Below are 17,715 nucleotides of genomic sequence, written 5' to 3'. Positions count from 1 at the left end.
ACATGAGGGCAAAAACCATATACAAAGGGAAAGGCACAGAAAGATGGAAGGCTCCCAGCTGATTTCACAGCCTATCTTCAGACTTCTTGGTACACAAAAAATATCTATCATATTTCCTGTTATTTGCTAATGAATGCAATCACAAATTGAATTGCTTCCCATGATAGTGATTTTGAATTAATGATATAGGTAACAGAATTTCTTTTGCCACCCTGTGGGACTTTGAACATTTTAAAAATCGGTTGGCCTATGCAATAAACAATGTGTGTTGTTTTCTCAAGTCTTTCCCATACCTCTTATGAACATTTTAAAATCAGGAAATATTTGAAATCTTAAAATTGTACTATCATAATCCCAGCACTTTGGGAGGCCAAGGAGGGCAGATCACGAGGTCAGGAGTTCGAGACCAGCCTGGCCAACACAGTGAAACCCGTCTCTACTAAAAGTACAAAAAATTAGCAAGTCATGGTGGTGGGTGCCTTTAATCCCAGCTACTCAGGAGGCTGAGGCAGGAGAATCGCTTGAACCCAGGAGGTGGAGGCTGTAGTGAGCCGAGATCACGCCATTGCACTCTAGCGTGGGCGACAAAGTGAGACTCCATCTCAAAAAAAAAAAACTGTGCTATCAATATTTGAGTTGATCTTTCGATGTTATTTAAATTCCCTCTCTATAGTCTGGTTGCATGGATATTTCACTTAAGATGTGATATTGATTTAAGATGATTTTCACAGCTGACTTATAATTCTTACATGTTTACTTTGTCCTTTTGTAAAATGAAAATAATTACTAGTTCTTATTAAGCACAAAGGATGTAAATGAGTCTGTTGTAATGTCTTTGTATGTCATGGATAATGTATCAAATGATTCTCCTATGAGGTATTTTGCTTGAATCTTTTTCTTTTTTTTTTTTTTGACACAGAATCTCGCTCTGTCGCCGAGGCTGGAGTACAGTGGCATGATCTTGGCTCACTGCAACCTCCACCTCCCTGGGTTCAAGAGATTCTCCTGCCTCAGCCTCCCAAGTAGTTGGGACCACATGCCACCATGTCCTACTAATTTTTGTTTTGTTTTTTTTTTTTTGAGACGGAGTCTGGCACTGTTCCTGGGTTGGAGTGTAATGGCCTCCAACCTCCGCCTTCCAGGTTCACGCAATTCTCCTGCCTCAGCCTCCCTATTAGCTGGGAATACAGGTGCACACCACATACCTGGCTAATTTTTTGTATTTTTAGTAGAGATGGGGTTTCACTATGTTGGCCAAACTTGTCTCGAACTCCTGACCTCGTGATCTGCCCACTTTGACCTCCCAAAGTGCTGGGATTACAGGCATGAGCCACCGCACTCAGCCTAATTTTTGTATTTTTAGTAGAGATGGTGTTTCCCCATATTGGCCAGGCGGGTCTTGATTTTCTGACCTCAGGTCATCCACCCACCTTGGCCTCCCAAAGTGCTGGGATTATAGACATGAGCCACTGCACCCAGCCTGCTTAGGTCTTAATGCCCATATTAGGATCCTGTAAAATAAGATTTTAAGTGTGAACAGGATTATTGCTTAAGCTAAGAGACTTTGGACTATTTTCAGGGTACTGCTTTAGAATTGATCATGTTTTTGCTAAAAGCTTACCAGGTATTTTTCACCTAGATCTAACATAAGGGATGAGTGAATTTCACTTGACCTTTGAACCATGCTCATGTGTTCCTTATGATTTAGTTATATCTGTTTTTATATTTCATGTTATGCATGTGGATTCCTGCTTCTTGCCCCTCCCATGACTTTATAATTCAGTCCAGAGTTCATAATCTGTCATACTGTCTCCCTTCCTTCAATATGAAGTTTCTTTTTATTGTAGAATATACCACTCTGTTGTTTTATTGGTATATAATTAAATCTGTACTTATAGTAAGTTACTTATTCATTCATTCATTCATTCATTCAACAAATATTTAATGAATGCCTCTATATAACAGATAGAGTTCTAGGCAGTGGAGATGTAGTATAAATAAGGGTAACAAGGTTCTTGTTCTCATGAAGCTGACATTCTATCAAAACCAGGCAGACAATAAACAATATTTTAAAACTAGGAATGGGTCTAGGGAATGGTGGAGAGCTGGCTTCCTAAAAAATCATGTTTGGAGGAACTCAAAAGCCAGTAGCTCAAAAAATATCTCTCACTTGACTGAGGTGATGTTGTGCCCCCTTCTTAAAATTCTCTCTAACACTTCAGCTCATGGCATCTGACATTCTTCCCTTAAAGACTGTAAGTACTCATTAATAGCTAGAGTTAGAAGTAAGTTTAGGAAGGACTTTTGAAACTGTCATAGACTTTTAATGGTATTGAGTCATAGAATGTTAAAACTGGAAGGCAGATAGTTTAGAAATATTCTCTGGGAGTCACCTGAGTTATCAGGCCAAACAATTAAGACCTTGGACCCTGAAGAATGACGTGTCAAGTGTATATATTCCAGCTAGAATGTCTATTTCCTAGGATGATGCTAAATTGATGAGGCTCCTAGGAGTGGATGCCAAAACTCAAAGGAGACTCCTAGAGATGGGAGGATTGATGGAAGAAAGTAATGAAGATGAACTTTGCTCTTTCTGTTAGAATTACTCTTACCTGGACCAACCAAAAAAATAAAAATAAAAAGAAGTGCCTGGATTTAAATACTTTATTCTTTTTTTTTTTTTTTTTTTTTTTGAGACAGAGTCTTGCCGTGTCACCCAGGCTGGAGTGTAATGGCATGATCTCGGCTCACTGCAGCCTCTGCCTCCCAGGTTCAAATGATTCTTCTGCCTCAGCCTCCCGAGTAGCTGGGATTACAGGTGCCCGCCACCATGCCCAGCCAATTTTTGTATTTTTAGTAGAGACAGGGTTTCACCATGTTGGCCACCATGTTCACCATGTTGGTCGAACTCTTGACCTCGTGATCCACCTGTCTCGGCCTCCCAAAGTACTGAGATTACAGGGATGAGCCATCACGCCTGGCCTAAAGACTTTATTCTTTTATCATTCATCTTTCATCAATTATATAAGAGACTAATATGGAAGTTACTATGAAAAGTGATTACAAAGTGATTATTTAAGCCCACACAACCTACAAAGCATGATGAGGTGTTCTGCCCACACTCCTTTGCAGTTTCAGTTCAGAGTGACTTTTAGTGCTGGGCTTCTCCTAGCCAATGAGAAATGGATGAGAAATAAAGTTTGCTTCTTAATTGAGTCACTGTGGGAATTCTGGGGAGAATAATTCTTGGTCATATAGGATTGTCCCACACATTGTAGGATATTTAGCATCTCTGGCTCCTAGACACTAAATGACAAGGGCACTTCCTCCCATCATTATGACAAAAATTTCCCCAAACATCCCTCCAGGGGAGGGGACTGTGTCATCTCCCTGACTGAGAATCACTGGTAATCAGGAAGAGATTCTTAAATGCGTCCCTTCCATGTGACATGGTATGTGTGAGGCTAGATGTTTGTGTTCATTGCTATGAGAGCACAGAGGGAGAAGTATCTCACTGAATCTGGTGTTTCCTATAGGCATTTCGATGAGGATTATTCCTATCAAAATAATCCAACAATGCCATTCCTACTCAAAATATTTTAAAGCCTCCCCTCTGGGTTTACTTTTAGAGCCTGAGTCATATTCTTTTGAATTTGTTCAACAGAAGAAAGTTTCTTCCTTTGGAAGCATCCCAAAGTCACTTGTAGCCAAGCCTTGTGAGTAAGATGAGTGAACAAGCTGGACAATATTATTTTTGGTTAAAAACAGTTTCACAGAACATAAAATTATGAGCCAGCACTTAGTAGTTAGTGAATTATGAAAAGCACTTAGTTCAGGTTTTAATAAGATTTACCACTTAGTTCATTATTTTTCAAACTCTTATTATCACGAGATTGTTAGCACTCTGTTAGGTACTGCAGATATAGAAATGAAAAACAATTCCTGCCATTAAGGAATTCACTATCTAGGGAGAGAGCAAGAGAGAAAGATAAGTAAACCAATAACTGCAATAAAAATGTAAAAGTGTATGCTAGAAGAGGTATATTTGTGCTGCTATGGGAGTACAAGGAAGGGCACTAGCCCGATCTAACAGCAATGTGGACAGTTTGTCACAGGAAGTTGATGCTTTATCTGAGTTTTGAATGTGTAGTGCTAATTGGCTTGAAGGAGGAATGGAAGATATTCTAGGCAGAAGCAGCAGCATATCCAAAGATACAAAGGATTGAAAGTGTGGTGCACTCTGCGAGCTTCAAGTTCTTTTGTGTCTGGAGCAGATGGTATCTATTAGGAGATGACACTGGTGAGATAGGCAGTGTCATGTGTCAATACTCTTTTTATTTGCCATACCAACGAATTTGGACTCTGTATTGAAGATGAAGGGTGACTATGAAGGATTTAAAGGGTAGAAATCTGATGATACTTACATTTTTACATCATCCTAGGAACAGAGTGGAAAATGAACTGGAGGAGGATAAAACCAGAGACAGCAGTTAAGATGCTAGGAAACATGGGAGAAATGATGAGATCCCAAATAAAGAGGCAAGGATGGGGATTAAATGGAGAGGGAAGATTCAATACATTTAAAAATATAAAGTAACAGTGATTAAAACATAATTATAAATGGTGAAAAGAGATCCTTTCTGATAAATGGATCAGGATACAGTTCAGAAACCAATGTTGAATAGGAATTATACATACAGTAAGGATGACATTTTAATTTAGTAGGAAGTGAAGGGAATTTTTTTAAAAGATGTTGGTTAGAAAGATATACTAGTTTCTTTTTCTTTTCTTTCTTTCTTTTTTTTCTTTTTTTTTTTTTTTTGAGACGGAGTTTCGTTCTTGTTGCCCAGGCTGGAGTGCAATGGCATGATCTCGGCTCACCGCAATCTCCGCCTCCCAGGTTCAAGTGATTCTCCTGCCCCAGCCTCCCTAGTAGCTGGGACTACAGGCATGTGCCAACACGCCCAGCTAATTTTGTATTTTTAGTAGAGACAGGGTTTCTGCATGTTGGTCAGGCTGGTCTCGAACTCCTGACCTCAGGTGATCCACCTGTCTCGGCCTCCCGAAGTGCTGGGATCACAGGTGTGAGCCACTACACCCGGCACTAGTTTTCTAATTATCAAACTATCAAAAACCTTATGGCTTAAATAATATATTTACATTTATTTTCTTACTGTTCAGTAGGTCAAAAACCTGACATGAGTCTCACTGGGCTAAAATCAAGGTGTCAGCAGGGCTTTCTGCTTTTTGGATTCTCTAGGTGAGAACCTAGTTCCCTGCCTTTTCTAGCTTCTAGAAGCCACCCTTGTTCCTTGGCTTTTGGCCTTCTCCTCGGTCTCCAAAGCCTGTAACATCGCACGTCTCTAACCATTCTTCTGTAGTCACATCGCCCTCTGACCACAGCTAGGAAAGTTTCTCTACTTTGAAGGACCTGTGTGATTAGATTGGACCCACACAGACAATCTGGGATAATCTTCTCATCTCTACAGTCCTAACCATATCTGGAACATCTCTTATGCTATGTAAGGTAACATACCCATAGGGCTTGGGTTTACGGCATGGACAGCTCTGTGGAGCCATTATTCTGCCTAATACAGATGAAAAAAAAATGTTAATTTAGAGTCCTACCTCATTACATAAATGAAGAATAAATTACTGATGTATTAAAGATCTAAACATCAAAACTAACGAAGTATGAAAAAAATGTAGGAGGATATCTTTAAATAAGGAAGACTTTCCTGGATAGGATAAGAAATCCAATGGTCATAAATTAAACTATTGACAGACTTGGCCCAATATTTAAATTATTTAAAGCATCCATACAATGAAAGACAAACAAAAAGTTACAAAGTTAACAGGCAAGCACTAGACTAGAAGACAATATTTGCAACATATATATATATAAAATAGACAAAGATAATATCCATAGTATATAAAGAGTATCAAAAAATCAATGAAGAATAAAACCAACCAGATAGGAAAGTAAACAAAGGATAAAACAGATGATTTAGAAAAGAAAAAATAAAAGTAACTAATAGAAAGTAAGAAAGCTAAACCTCTTTCACTATTAGGGAGTATTAGGAATTTCTACATGTGTGGTAAATCTTTAAAGAAAAGCAAGGAAATGATAAGATATATTCAGGATATATCTTATCCAGTTTAGACTTATCTGTGGGTGGAGAGGAACACACTGGAAGCTTTAACATTATTGACAAATTCTCTATTTCTCAAACTTAGTAGTAAATTCATAGATGTTCATTTTTATTTTTAAATGTCATTATTGTATATTTATTACAATTATTCTTTTTTGTATATGTAATGTATCATGATTTTTAATATGGAAAAACAGGTTTTTAAACTTTATTTTTAGATAACTTATTTGAAACAACTTCAAACTTACAGAAAAGCTGCAAGAATTGTACAAATAACCCCCATAAACTCTTTGTCCTGAGACCCTATTCAAGTTTGTCCAGCGTCACAATGTTTTGTTTTTTTTTTTTTGAGACAGGGTTTCGATCTGTCACCCAGGCTGGAGTACGGTGGCATAATCATAGCTCTCTGCAGCCTTGACTTCCTGGGCTCGAGCAAATCTTCCTGCCTCAACCTATGGATGAGCTGGGACTACAGGCATGTCCCCACCACACCTGGCTAATTTTTAAATTTTTTGTAGCGATAGGGTCTCACTGTGTTGTCCAGGCCGGTCTCATACTCCTGGGCTCAAGCAATCTTCCTGCCTCAGTCCCCCAAAGTGTTGGGATTACTGGTGTGAGCCACTGTGCCTGGCCTCAGTATATTCTTTTTGCTATAAAGCAAAAGGATCCATTCCATTTATGGTACCCAGTTATCATGTCTCTCTAGTCTCCTACTCTGAAATAGTTCTTCAATTTCCTTGTCTTCCAAGGCCTTGATATTTTTAAAGACTACAGGCCAATAATATTGTAGAATGTCTCTCAGTTTAGACTTATCTGAAGTGTCCTTTTGATTTGACCTAGATCCTGCTGGAACATCATAGAAGTGAAGCTAAGTTCTTACTGCATTCTAATAAGTAGCCCATAATGTCAATATGTCCCATTTCTGGTGGTATTAATTTGATCAGTTGATTAAGATGGTATATGCCAGGTTTCTGACTGAGAAATTATTCTTGTATTCCTTTGTAATTAATAAGAATTTGGGGGAAAGTACTTTGAGATTGGGTAAAATTCTCTTCCTCATTCTACTTTCACCCACTAAATTAGCATCCATTGAGGCTTTTTCTGTATTTTTATTATGCTGATTGCCAAAAAGTGATTTTCTAATTCCATCTACATTTGTTAGTACAGTGTGATTTCCATATGGCCCTATTCCCAGAGATAGTCATCACTAGCATTCCTTTTTGATAGTCTGATGGGGATTTTTCTCTACATGCTCAGGTATAGGAGTGAAAAGCCAGTGGATGGATTGATCCAGACTAGGTTCAGTAAGTGATCTCTCAAAGGAGTAAACAAGTTAATTGTCTTGGCAAGAGTAGGGTTGAAGAGATGGATTGTGGGGCGTAGCTGGATAAGGGAGGAAGTAAAGCCAGAGGCAGCTGACAGATTAGGAGGAGATGGAGAGAGACAAGGAATGCCATAGTTTGAATGCTCTACCCCTTGGAATCTCACATTGAAATCTGATCCCCAATGTTGGAGGTGGGGTCTAATGGGAGGTGTTTGGGTCATGGGAGTGGAACCCTCATGAAGACATTAATGCTGTCTCTCTATTTAGAGAGGAATAGGTTATTGCTCTATTAGTTCCCTTAAGAGCTGGCTATTAAAAAGAGCCAGGTGCCTCTCCTTCTCCTTATTTCCTTTCTTGCCACGTGATCTCTGCACACAACAGTTCCCTTTCGCTTTCCACCATGAGTGGAAGCAGCCTGAGGCTCCCACCAGAAGCAGATGCTGCCACCATGCTTCTTGTATGGCCTGCAGAACTAGGAGCCAAATAAACCTCTTTTCTTTATAAATTACCCACCCTCAGGCATTCCTTTAGAGCAACACAAAATGGACTGAGATGAGGATGTAGAAACTCGTTGATGCTAATATGTGAGAAGGGAAGCTTTAGGAAGTACAAAAAAATTAGAGCACTTGGGTCCTGGCTTGATTTTTTACTTCGGATTTCTCAGATGCTTCAGAGTCTTTATATGGACACCTCATGGATTAAGCACATGGAATGATTCATACCGATTGAAGTCAAGAAACAAGTTTCACCATTTCACTTGCGAGTCTGACAATTTTGGGGTCTCGGTGATGGTGTTTTACAACTACCAACTTTGAAGTTTTGCTTCAAGATCATTAAAGGAACATGGAATTTTGTTTCAGCTACTGTTTCTCTCAATGAGACATTAATTCTTCTAGCTTCTGTTGAAAGATCAGAACAAATGGCAAACCTTTATTGTTTTTGTTCATTATACAAACAGAACCTTTCTTGTGCTCAAAGCTTTTTACAGAATGAATCTGTTCTAACTTTAACTCCTCAAACATCATTATCAGTTAATCATATTTTAAAGCCCCAAGTCTCCGAACTTTTTAACATTTGCATTAGACCTACAGTCTTACTTCTCATGAAGAGTCATCTTCTCCAGCTTTGAACATTATGCTAAAGTGAAAAAAAAAAAAGAAAAAAAAAAGCATCCTCTTAACATTATTTGTATGCCCACATAGTCCTAACATGTCAAGTGATTCATTTGCAGCAGTTACATGACTGAAAACGTAGTCTCAAATCAGTGTCTCAGTAACAGTCACTCATTTTAAAGCCAGTGCAGAAAACCCTCCTGGAGCACTGGAACTGTGTAACATCAGCGCAGAGCTTCAAACAGAGCAGATGTTCAGAACTCTGGAAAGAGTCATTCAAACCTGTGGCACTGAAGATGCACCGGATTATCCAATGCAATAAAAAGTATATATAAAATTTAATAGTCATCAGTGTAAAAGGCCATAACATATTGTAGTCTTCTTGGTTCTGACAGTTCCTCTTTTGTTTCCAGGAATCGTAAGGAGAAAACAATTGGTCTCCTTACTTTGTAGCACTCCCATGTTGCTAATCTATGATTTCGATTATTCATACTCAAGCAAAGAGATATCAATATGGGTAAAACAACTGTTAATATGCTAAGGCGTTCCTTCCTATCAGCTTAGGATCTGAATTTTGATGACAAATACTGCCTATTGAGACACAGGGACCTGGGGCACAATTTTTTTTTTTTTTTTGAGACGAAGTCTCACTCTCACTCTGTCATCCAGGCCAGAGCCAGAGTTGAGTGGCCCTGAGTAGCTGGGATTACAGACGTCCACCCCCATGCCAGGCTAATTTTTTTTTTTTTTAAGACAGAATCTCACTCTATCACCCAGACTGGAGTGCAGTCGCGAGATCTCGGCTCACTGCAACCTCTGGCTCCCAGGTTCAAGTGATTCTCCTGCTTCAGCCTCCCGAGTAGCTGGGATTACAGTAACGCACCACCACACCTGGCTAGTTTTTTTTGTTTTTAGTAGAAATGGGGTTTCACCATATTGGCCAGGGCTGGTCTTGAACTCCTGACCTCAGGTGATCCACCAGCCTCGGCCTCTCAAAGTATTGGGATTGCAGATGTGAGCCACCACACCTAGCCTAATTTTTGTATTTTTAGTAGAGACAGGGTTTTATCATGTTGGCCAGGCTGGTCTTGAACCCCTGACCTCAAGTGATCGCCCAGCCTTGGCCTCCCAAAGTGCTGGGATTACAGGTATGAGCCACTGCACCTGGCTGCTCCTGCTCTTTAATGTCTCCTTTACTTATTCCTTATTTATGAATAATGAAATTGATAAATAGAACAAGCTGGTCTGCTTGATTGTCAGACCAAAAACTACTTCCTTTTTCTCCTCTTCGCTTACTCCTCATAAAAGGAATAGAAGGAGCTAACTGCTTAAATGTCAGACTCATAGCAATAAAGAGCCTATCATGTTTCAAAACCTCTGAAAGATCTCTAGAAGACAAATAGGGGGCATTGGGGAATCCACACCTTCTCTAACATTTTTATCCTCTTAGCCAAGATTCCATTTCATGTCTGTCTGATTCTCTTAACTGCTAGATTATGAAAAATTAGGTCTTTGAAATGAGAATGAGAAAGAAAAAAATGTCATCATGTATATTTATTTTGTTTGGGAATAAAAGGGTGCCCTGTAATTTAGAATAAGAGACAGGGATGACTCATTACAACGATGAGGATTATTAAGGAAATGAATAAATCAATCACACCACTCCAACTGTACTTGTCATCACAGTAGCATTGCCAATTTCCCTATACAGCTGGTAATTGTTATTCCATATCTTCTTACATCGAATATAAGGCCCATTCTGGTGTAACAAGAAATGTTAGAATAGTCTTCAAACCCATCATTAGATGGGGTATAAAAAGCACTAACTAGAGCAGGTGCAAGCTACCTCGGAACCCTGGAAAGAGTCATTCAAAATTACAGCACCAAAAATGCATTGAATTATCCAACATAATAAAAAGTATATATAAAATTTAATAGTCATCAGTGTAAGAGGCCATATACTTGAAAATTAAGACTGTTTTGATGTTAAGTTAAATTGATACCCCAAACCAGGAAAATGGTAGAATGCCTAAACTAACATTTAAATGTCTTCTGTTTAATAAGTCTATAACTGCTTGACAAAAAGAATAAGAGCAATATATATTGCAGCAGCTTTGTTTGACTGTATTTAGACAAGAAAAATCTTAAGCTTCCCTGTAGTTTTCCTTATAAAGCTGACTGATTCTCAGTTCATTTCAGCTAATGTTTTGCTCGATATGTCTTCGCTGCTTTGTCAGGCTTGGAGTTACTTTTCCACTGCTGTTTTTGCCTGCTCCCTAGCCGAGGTTACTATTGTTGTCATGAGGTGTCTTTACCCAAGCCTATCTGTCTTATATTGAGTCAATGAAGAGAGAAGATGGAGGAGAAGAAAGGGTGAGAAGCCAAAGAGCTTCCCTTAAGCTCCTGTCTGTAACTGAAAGTTCCATGACATTCCATCCAGAAATCAAGAAGTGTATCTGTGGAAACTGAAAGAAATAAAGGCCTATGCAGAACAGTTGAGAGCACAGACTTGGCCTCAAGCAGACCTGGGTTCCAATCCTGGTTTCTTCCCTTAATATCTGCATGATGTTGGACAAGCTCCCTAATCCCTCTAAATCTGAGTTTTCCTGCTTACAAAAATGAGAAGAACAATATTATCTATCTTACAGAGTTCATTGATAGGAGCATATTAGATAATGCATTTAAACACTCTGTATAGAACCTAGCATATAGTAAGCATTCAAAAATGCAAGGCCGGGCGCGGTGGCTCACGCCTGTAATTCCAGCACTTTGGGAGGCCAAGGCAGGCGGATCACCTGAGGTCGGGAGATCTCGGGACCAGCCTGGCCAACATGGAGAAACCCCGTCTCTACTAAAAAATACAAAATTAGCCAGGTGTGGTGGCGCATGCCTGTAATCCCGGCTACTCAGAAGGCTGAGGTAGGAGAATCGCTTAAACCTGGGAGGCAGAGGTTGCGGTGAGCCAAGATCGCGCCATTGCACTCCAGCCTGAGCAACATGAGCAAAACTCTGTCTCAAAATTAAAAAAAAAATATGCTAGGTAGTAAAATATGGATGCTATTAATATAAAAACTTTTTGTTCAAAAATGCACTATAGTCTTGGTAGGAGATGCTCCCATATCCTTTTGGGGGCCTTATTCAATAAGGACCTTGAGTCTAAAAATTGCTGTACTTCTATCACTTTGGTAGTTGAAAAGAGACAGAGTTCTTTTCAAAATGGTAAAGTATATCCTTGATGACCAGTTCTGTTCCTAATTTGGTTTCTCTTTCCAATAACCACGCCCTTCCCTCCCCTCAAGACACTTAGGATTCTGTATGCCAAGGTCTCTCACAAGGGCTTTCTGTCTTGAGGTAGCAGTACTTGTTCTGTTTGAGAAATAGCTTTAAGAAGGCCAATGAGGTGGCTAACGCCTATAATCCCAGCACTTTGGGAGGCTGAAGCAGGTGGATCCCTTGAGCCTAGGCGTTCGAGACCAGCCTGACCAACGGTGCAAAAAAACCATCTCTACAAAAAATCAAAAAATTAGCCAGCATGGTGGTGTGTGCCTGTAGTACCAGCTACTCTGGAGACTGATGTGGGAGGATCCCTTAAACCTAGGAGGTCCACTGCACTCCAGCCTGGGTGACTGTGATCGGGCAGTGAGCTGTGATCGGGCCACTGCACTCCAGCCTGGGTGACAGAGTGAGATCCTGCCTCAAAAAAGAAAAAAGGGGTCAGGTATACTGGCTCATACCTGTAATCCCAGCACTTTGGGAGGCAGAGGCAGACACATCACTTCAGGTCAGGAGTTCAAGACCAGCCTGGCCAACATGGCAAAAACCCATCTCTACTAAAAATACAAAGATTAACTGGGCATGGTGGCGGGCACCTGTAATCCCAGGCACTCAGTAGGGTGAGGCAGGAAAATTGCTTGAACCCAGGAGGTGGAGGTTGCAGTGAGCCGAGATTGCGCCACTGCACTCCAGCCTGGGTGACAGAGGGAGACTATGTCTCAAAAAAAAAAGGCCGATGAGATGAAGCAGAGAGTGAGCAAGGCAGAGAATGCTCAGAGAGGAGGCTGAAGCTCTAGAACAGAGGCCAAGTCATTGTGGACGCAGAGGGCAATGTAGGGCAGGAATAACTAGCTACGAGGTTATTGTTTTAGCTCAGTAAGAGATGATGGTAGCCTAGACTAGAGTGGTAGCCATGGAGAAAAGGAGAAATGGTAACTAAATTAGAGTGTGCTTTTAATGCGTAGCAGATCAGAACTTAATTACATGGATGTGGGAAATGTGGAATCAGACAACTCCTAGGATTTCAGCCTCAGCAACTACTAACTAATGGGGCCATTTACAGAGATGGGAAAACTGGGGAAAGAACAGGTTTGGGGGCAAAAATCAAGAATTCCGTTTTGGATATGTGAGTTATTAGACAGCCCAAGAGAAGCCGTGCTAGCCGAGGTTGGAGCTCACAGAGTGGTCAGGGCTGGAGAAGTGTATTCTGAATCAATCTGCATGGAGATGGTTTTTAAACCCACACAGTGTGCTGCTCAACACTGGTCCCAATTAGAATCATCTGGGCTGCTTTACCACCCTTGATATTCTGACTCCAGCCCCAGAGATTCTGTTACAAAAGGGGCCTGGATTTGGTATCTGTTGTTTTTAAAAGCTTCTCAGGTGAGTCTAATGTGCAGTCAAGGTTGAGAACCAGGGTCCACGGGAGGAAGGTGCGGGCATCAAGGTGGGAGGACAGTGTCCCAGAGGTCAAATAAAGACAGAGGTTTAAGAAGGAGGGAGCAATCAGCTGAATCAAATACTGCTAGGAGGGCTAGTTAGACAACGACTGAGAGGTAACTGTTAATTAGGCATGATGAAGGGTGTTACAGATAGAATGGGAGATAACAAATGGTCCTCTAGTTTTTCTTCATTGTGTATGTACAGTTGTCCCTTGGTATCCATAGGGGATTGGTTTAAGGACCACCTTCCCATACCAAAATTCAAGGATACTCAAGTCTCTTCTATAAAGCGGTATCATATTTACATACTTATAAACTTTAAATCATCTCTAGATTACTTATAATACCTAGTACAATGTAAATGCTCTGTAAATAGTTGCTACACACTATTGTTTAGGGAATAATGACAAAAAAGAAAAGTTTGTACATGTTCAGTATAGAATGCAACCACTACCATTTCTTTTTTTTCAAATATTTTATTTTAAGCCTTTAGTTGATTAAATCTATGGATATAGATACCATGAACACAGAGGGCTGAGTGTACTTTTTTTTTTTTTTTTTTTTTTTTTGAAAAATCTCACTCGGTAGTCCAGGCTGGAGCGCAGTGGCACAATCATAGCTCACGGCAGCCTTGACCTCCTGGGCTCAAGCAATCCTCCCACATCAGCCTCCAAAGTAGCTGGGACTACAGGCTTGCACCACCGCACCTGGGGCTGATTTTATCCATTTTGTGTAGAGACAGGGCCTTGCCATGTTGCCCAGGCTGGTCTCAAACTCCTAGCCTCAAGCAATCCTCCCAACATGTTGGGATTATAGGCATGAGCTACTTCACCCAGCCTGGACTGTACTTATTAAGTGAAGTTGGGAGTCATAAGGCATTTTATAAATAAAAATCATTTAAAATGTTAAAGGTAATATTACTAAAAATTACATTCTAATCTTCTCCTTTAAAAAAAAAAAGAGATGGTGAATCTAAAGAATACATAGCCACAGAAAATTTGGGGAATTGAGAAAAGGAAAAAAAATGTTACCCAAAAGACTATTGTGTGAACATAATAACCATTACTTAGTCATTGACTCACTTTCATTTAGTGAATTCCTACTTTGCAGCAGGCTCTGTGCTAAGGATATAGAAATGAATATGACAAAGTATTTGCCCTCAAGGAACTCAGGGCCTAGTGGAGGAGGTGGACATGCAAAAATAATTATAAAACAAAGTGATAAGTGATATAATAAAAATTATACTAGTATACTATGGGAGCAAGGAGATAGCTTAATATTGCATGTTAAATAATAATTATGAAGAGCACCTTGGCAAATTAAAAAATTGCTCCGTTTTAATGTTAGTGATAAAAACAAGAAGGAGAATCAGTGTACCCCATGGTTACAATCATATAAAAATGTGATTCCCCAAAGGTTCTCCAGCCAAGGAGAGAGGCTTGGGCTGTGTCTTGAATGGTGAGTTAAGCAAATAAGATTAGGAAAAGGGTATGGGAAAGAATAGGTAGGAGAAGGAAATTCCAAGCTGCAAGAAGGCAAAGGAAGTGAAACAGTGTATAACCTGTTTGGTCACTGTAATAACTTTGGTGTGGCTGCAGTGTAGGATTCCCATGAGGCAGCAACCAGATATAAAACTGGGGAGATAGGCAGGTGATAACAAGATTAAAAAGATAAAAAAGAATCACATAGTGCTAGAAAGACTAGTTGGAAAGCTTTTGGAATAATCCAGGAGGAAAAATAATACAAGTTTGAACTAACACAATGGAAGAAGGATGGATGGATGGATAGATGAATGAATGGGAGGAGATGGATTCAAAAGGCCGTTTAAGAGACACTGTAGTCTTAGGGAGTGGTAAGGGATGGAAGTATGGGAAATGGGGAGCTGGGGGGAAACAAGAATGACTCCCAGGTCTCTTGTTTGGATAACTAACTGGGTTCTTGTCTTGGTTCTTATTCCTGGTCCTGTTTCTACCCAAGATAGTGAATATAGGATGAAGACGTTTGAGAAAACTGTGGAACATCCAAGGGGAGATGCATAGGGATGATTCTGAACATCCTGGAGCTCAGGAGAAAGATGTGGGCTGAAGATACAAATTTAAGAGTCATCATTAAGCTGGATGTGATGGCTCACACCTATAATACCAGTGCTTTGGGAAGCCGACGGGGGAGGATGCCTTGAGCCCAGGAGTTTGAGACCAGCCTGGGCAACATAGTGAGACCCTGCCTCTTCCAAAAAAAGAAAAAGAGAAAAAAAATTAGCAGGGTATGGTGGTGCACACCTGTAGTCCTAGCTACTCTGGAAGCTGAGGTGGGAGGATCCCTGGAGCCCAGGAGTTTGGGGCTGCAGTGAGATGTGATGACATCACTGCACTACAGCCTGGGCAACAGAGTGAGATCCTGTCTAGCTCTGTACATATGTGATCCATATGAGTCACAAGAGTAGATGAGATTGGGCAAGAAAGTTGCATATATATCATTTGTGTGTTTTCCTTTTTAGTTATGCTATTCTAACTGGTATATTTCCTTAGTTATAATAATAGCATACAATTTTCTGTTTCCTTTTTCACCCTACATTGTATCAAAAGCTTTTGTCATGTTGCACTAGAGTTTTCAAAGTAGTCACAACTGGCTGAATAAAACTATACTAACAGGACATGCTATAGTTATAATTGACTTTGACTCTGTGATAAACATTTTTATTCATAGTATTTCTCCATATTTTGGATTTTTTTCTTAGGAAAGATTCTCAGAAATGGGAATATATGTATGCTACACAGTTAAAGTGGACTATACATATATCCAAATCACTTTCCAAAATGTTTGTACCAGTTTACCAACAAGCTATGAGAATACTAGAGTATTAGTCTGCTCTCTCACTGCTATAAAGAAATACCTGAGACTGGGTAGTTTATACAGAAAATAGGTTTAATTGGCTCACAGTTCTGCAGGCTGTATAGGAAGCATGATGCTGGCATCTGTGTGGCTTCTGGGGAGGCCTCAGGTAACTTTTAGTCATGGCGGAAGGCAAAGGGGAAGTAGGCATGTCTTACATGGTCAGAATAAGAGCAAGAGAGAGAAATGAGGGAAGGTGGCACTTTTAAATGACCAGGTCTCATGAGATCTCACTCCCTATCACAAGAACAGTGCAGAGGAGGAAATTCACCCCCATGATCCAATCACCTCCCACCAGGACCCACCTCCAATACTGAGAATTACAATCCTACATGAGATTTGGGCAGGGACACAGATTCAAACCATATCAACTAGTTTAACTAGATACTTCCCATAATTTTATATTGTGTGTGTAGTGTGTCTATATTTTTATTGTATATGTTAAACATTTTATTGAAGTATAACATACATGTACCAAAGTATACAAATCTAAATGTATAGCTTGATGAATTTCCACAAAGTAAATGTACTGTGTAACCTGAACCTAAACTAAGAAACAGAACATTACCAGTCACTCAAAAGCCTCCCTCCTATCCTCTCAAGGGTAACCACTTTCCTGATTTTTAACCTACAGAATGATTTGCCTGTTTTTAAACTTTATATAAATGGAATCACATAGTATGTAATCTTTCATGTCTATCTTCCTTTGCCCAATATTATTTTTGTACAGTTCATCTACATCATTGTGTTTAGTTGTGATTTGTTAATTCTCATTTCTGCATAGTATTGTATTATGTGAATGTTCCACAATCTATTCTGATGAGTGCTTAGGTAATTTCTAGTTTGAGGCTATTACAAACAGTGCTGCTTTATGAACATTCCTGTCCATGTGCTTTTGATGAATATATATAATGCCTTTTTGTTGGGTATATACCTAGGAATGAAATTGATGGATCACAGATATGGACATTTCAACTTTAATGGTTACTGCTACCAGGTACCAATATCCACTTTCACCAGTGTGTGGGAGTTCCCAGTGTTGCACATATTTATTGACATTTCATATTTTTCATTTCAGCCTATCTGTTGAGTGGTATCTCATTTGCCTTATTTGCTTTGTTGTTGTTGACTAAATAAATTTAGCATTTTTTTTTTTGCATTTGGTTATTCTCTTTTGTGAGACAACCGTTCAAGTTTTTGTTTATGTTTCTACTATATTATCTGTCTTTTTCTTAAAGGTTTTGTTTTTTACATATTCTGAATACGAGTCCTTTGTCAGATATATGTATTGCAACTATCTTTTTCCACCCTGTGGTTGCCTTCACTGTCTTTTTTTTTTTTTTTTTTTTTCTGAGATCGGGGCAGGGTAAGAGTCTCCTATTTTGCCCAGACTGATCTTGAACTTTCAATCTTCCCGTCTCAGCCTCCTCAGCAGCTAGGACTACCTACAGGTGCATACCACTGCACCCAGCATCCTTTCACTGTCTTTTTTTTTTTTTTTAAGACAGGGTCTTGCTGTG

The 17,715-nt window shown here is 39.7% G+C and overlaps 1 long non-coding RNA gene across 1 annotated transcript in view; it reads left to right on the top strand.

Moving 5' to 3' along the window:
* Positions 1-17,354, top strand: part of LOC106992612 (uncharacterized) — a 38,517-nt gene extending 21,163 nt beyond the window's left edge. The window contains exon 2 of the long non-coding RNA XR_013402028.1: positions 15,281-17,354. This is a non-coding gene — a long non-coding RNA (uncharacterized LOC106992612). The remainder of the gene's footprint in view (positions 1-15,280) is intronic.
* The last annotated feature ends 361 nt before the right edge of the window (positions 17,355-17,715 follow it).

This window comes from Macaca mulatta, chromosome 12, assembly GCF_049350105.2.
Source record: "Macaca mulatta isolate MMU2019108-1 chromosome 12, T2T-MMU8v2.0, whole genome shotgun sequence".
Classification (NCBI taxonomy): domain Eukaryota; kingdom Metazoa; phylum Chordata; class Mammalia; order Primates; family Cercopithecidae; genus Macaca; species Macaca mulatta.
This window is presented reverse-complemented; position numbering and strand designations above follow the sequence as displayed.